Raw genomic sequence first — 4,734 nt, forward strand, 5'->3', positions numbered from 1 at the left:
AGTATGGTCCTTCAAACCATCATCACTTGACTACGGTCCTCCAACTTACAATCTTCTATTTATTATAGTCTCAACTCCGATGCCTATTGACTTCATCATCTACTATTACTAATAATGTCAATACATGATATCATTTATAAGATTGATGCATGCTACCAACATGAACTCCAACTCCAGACGTTAGCATTGGGATTTGTGCTAAACTTTTTTGGTCTTTGGTCTCCTACTCTCAAAGACATGACAAAAAAACTAGTTTACACTCGCTTAATTACAACTCTCATGCTAACTGTCTCTTCTAAATTCAACCATATAATATGATCTATATGGTGTATGTTTACTATATTAAATAAATGCTCTCTTGAGGAGAGGAAGGATATCATTTGTAACCGATGAAAAATGCTAATAGAATTTTTTAACTAGAATCTGGATCAGATCCTCCAATTTTTCACTTTTTTGAGATTTTCATGTAAAAATTCTGGTGCCTCTTACAATTATTGCATTCATCTCTTATCTATGTGTATGCTAAATTTTCATGCAAAATAAAGATATTAAATTTTATATTTCTCTATAACCGTAAATACTAAATATCCTGACACAACATTTATAAAAATATACGATGCCGGAAAGCGCGAGGGAGCTTCGCGATGGACTTAAGTGGAAGGTTTCAGCTTTGTAAACAAGTAATGACATGAAATACTTGATTGTGTTTGGGTGGGCAGAGGAAAGCTGCCCAGTTCGGTCAAAATATTATCTAAATGACCGATCCTTAAAAATATTTATTTAAACTTTAATAGAAAAATAATTATAATCAGGAAAGTTTAGTTTTATACGTTCAATAATGTCTGAAATTAAAGAAATATGTAAGGAAATTCATATATTTTGAAAAATTAATAAAATGATGAGCATAGTTCTTAAATTTTGAATTCTCACTTTATTTCTAAAAAATTACAAAATAAAGTTTAATTAATCAATCAAATATTATATTTATTTCAGCATAAATAAGACAAAAATTATAAAATTATTCAAATAAATTTGGACAAGATGCTTGAACTAATTTTTCGGCAACACATAACGTGTGAAAATCATGGATTTGGCTTAGCTATTTGTCCTTTTTTGACTGGATGCTTGGATTAGACTAATGAACTTTGTATCTTATATTCATATTAATCCGATCTGTATAGGTCTTCTTCATAATTAAAATAATAATTAAAAAAAAAACTATCTTCAAAAGGATCTTGACGTTATGATACAAATGTGACGAGACTACGCCTTAAAAAGGCGAACAGAGCCGTATTAGATACTTTCTAACATTAAGGTTTTGTTTACTGCATCTTAAGCTTTTCAGATTTTAAAATTTGAAGTTTCTTTCTAAGAGAAAGTTTCAAAACTGGTTTTTTTTTTTAAAGTTTTTAAAGGCAAAAGTTTGAAAAAACAATAAGAAATTTATCTTTGAAACACTTTAATTTTTTACTAACTATTTTTACTATCATAAAAGTAGTCAAAAAGTTGTTCCAAACAAAATTAAAGTGTGTGCCTGCATGCGTTTAAGATATGAGCCATTAGTTCCCAATCTAATTGTGTTAGGCTTTGTTTGGGATAGCTTACTTATTGTTTTGTTTTTCCGACTGCAACCATAAATTTTATTTGGTAATTAGTTTTTTGTTGCTTTCAAAAAAAATTTATACTTGGAAGCTACTTTCTACAACAGTTTTAAAATTTTTTTTTCTCTACAACAGCTTTACAAAGCAAAAAAGAAATCTGTCTCTTCGTTTGGGACGACTTTCTTACTGTGTTGCTTTTAAGATCACACTCATGATTTTATTTGACCATAATGTTTTAGTTGCTTTTAATAAATTTTTATACTAGGAATGTGATTTCTATACCAATTTCAAAAAAAAAAATATTTTCTCCATAGCAATTTTATCTTTATAAAAATCTGCAACTGTCCCAAATAAATCCTTAATATCATTATAGCTGATTTGAATATGAACCAAAAAACAACAGAATGATTGTGCTTATCTCAATTCTTTCTAAGATTGATTTATTATTTTTAATTGTCTGATCTCAACATAAGCAAACAATTGAGTCGATTTTCAATTACTTTTCAATCTAATAATGAATGTTTTGCCTGTCATATATATATAAATATATATATATATATATATATATTCAATTTCAAGTAGGAGAGCCTAGTCAACTCAAACTCGAATCATTAATGAGCTCACGAGTTCAATCTCGAGCCTACACTTGAGCTCATATATTATATGAGCCTGAACTTGAGCTAAATCTAGCTCGGCTCGTACGCTCATTGATTCTTCAAATATACTGCTAGAATGATCAACGCCATATAGCACAACAGTTCCACACGACTATGCAAATACTAAAGAATTAGATTATTTGAACCATCTGATGACCAAAGTTAATAAGCCACCATGATATATTTCCAGCAATCGCAGCTCCAAATTAAACAAGTCCTTGACCAAGCTTAGAAACCCTAAAAATTCCAGTTCAGTAAGACATGAATGGCCAAGGCTACTCCAGCATTAATAATAGTCATCACCCGAACTTTGCTCGTGTTAACCTGCAACGCCAAAACTGAAAAGAGAGATAAAAGAAGAAACAAAATAACATAGGTGAAGTAGTTTTCCCATATGTCCTTTTCTGTATACAATATTAATATATAGCGGTGAGTTTTACATCAATGGTTCAGATGAGAATATTTCTACGGTTCAGCTAATTTGTTCATAAATGTATCGCAGCTTTATGTCTGCGCCTTCTGCTCAAGTGCGAGGAACCACGTTCGCTCCTCTGTGTGGTGTGTTAACATGCCCCCTCAAACTGATGCATCATGTATGGTGATGAATTTGTTTGTGATATGTTGAAAGCGGGAGACTGATAAAGATTTCGTAAAGAGATCTGCTAGTTGATCCTTGGTGTAAATATGATGAAACATGATGCTTTTATTCTTGATGCAATCTCGAATAAAGTAGCAGTCTACTTCAATGCGCTTTTTGTGTGCATGATAGCCAGGATTGTTTGTTAGAGCTATGGCAGATGTGTTGTCACAAAATAATGGTGTGGGAGAGGGCGATAGACAATCAAACTCTTGAAGTAAACGACGGAGCCAAATTATTTCTGCCAATGCTAATGATAGTGCTCAATATTCAGCCTCCGTGGAAGAGAGGATGCTCGTGGATTGTTTCTTGATACTCCATGATACTGAGAGATCGAGGGCCCGAGAAAGTTATAGTAGCCAATTATGGATTTGCAATCCTGATGATCACCCGCCTAGTGAGAGTTAGCATATGATCGAAGTGAGAGGAAGGTTCATCCCTTCCTAAAGCCAAAATGACAATAGGAGAGCACAAGACATAATTAACAACATGTAGGAGAGGGGTTAAAATGGTACAAATTGAATGATTCACAATAGGCACAACACCCACATTACTCACACAAGACAAAACCATCAGTGAAACAACAACCATAGGAACAATCGGAGGATGATCACAATCCTCAATATGCCCAACACTAGAGATCAGTAATGGGTCAACCGGAGAAACAATTGGATTGTTCACAAAGATAACATAAGGCTTAACAACGAGAGTTGGATTCAGAAGGGTGTACGAAGCCATACGATTAAGATTAACACATGCAACCTGAGATTCACATCATCTAACACCTATTGATGAGCATCAACAGGACCGACACTATCACCAATAGGAGGAAGCAAGGCATTAGCGATTGTAGCCTTCGAAAGAACATGATCATTAAACCAATTTCCCACATTATAGACAATATGCTTAGATGGTGCTCGAACTAAATGGGAGTGAAGGATACAACAATTAGTTTTACAATGTCCAAGAGCTTTATAGTGTTCACAAAATGAAGGAAACCCCTCCATATTTACTTTTTGAACATAAACTAAGTTATCAGGATCAATCCAAATAGCCTCAAGATAACATTTAGAGATATTCAGTTTGATAAGCACCCTAGAACTAGACGGCCTTGAGCCAACGGGAGTCGCGTTATTAGTTTACAATGGCCAACCAAAAGCGAACCCAAACCATGAAGAATGCAAGGTGAAAACAGTTGAGGCCTAAGATTTGAGAACGAAACCCAAATAGGAATGATCGACGACTCCATAGTTATATCAAAGAAAGGAGACAACTTAAACTATTTCTTATAGCAGTTGGAGACAAAATAAGAATGGTAGGAAAAAATTCTATTGTAATCCATTTCACTCGCTAGCTTGATTATAATGTGGTGTGAATCCAAAACAGTTATGGAGCAATCACTGATCAATTTCAAATTGAAGGGAAACTTATGAATCAACTCAAGAGGAGGACGTCGATTCGAGAATTTGCCAACCAACGAAAACTCAAAAGGTTGAGCAAAGGAGAAAATTTTTTCCTTAGAAATCCAAAAAGACATAAGCCCTCGATGTGTTGAAGGTTTGAGATCAGCGAACCCAGATGAAAGAGAAGCCCCATACAGGGCTTGCAGGAAAGAACAAGATTTTTTATCCCCATTGAGAAAGTCATGATCCGTCAACTAGTTAACTGCCATCCAAGCCTCAAAGCAACTACAAACTAAAATAAAAGAAGAGATAGGGAGGAAAAGTCACCGGGGGTAAGGAATCCAAGCAGAATAATGGCCATGGAGAGATGAAAGGGAACGAACAATTGCTAGGGCTAGAACCCTGACTAAAGGAAGAGTAATTTTTTTTTTTTTTTT

The sequence above is a fragment of the Dendrobium catenatum genome, unplaced genomic scaffold (assembly GCF_001605985.2).
Source record: "Dendrobium catenatum unplaced genomic scaffold, ASM160598v2 fragScaff_scaffold_601, whole genome shotgun sequence".
In the NCBI taxonomy this organism is placed as follows: Eukaryota; Viridiplantae; Streptophyta; class Magnoliopsida; order Asparagales; family Orchidaceae; genus Dendrobium; species Dendrobium catenatum.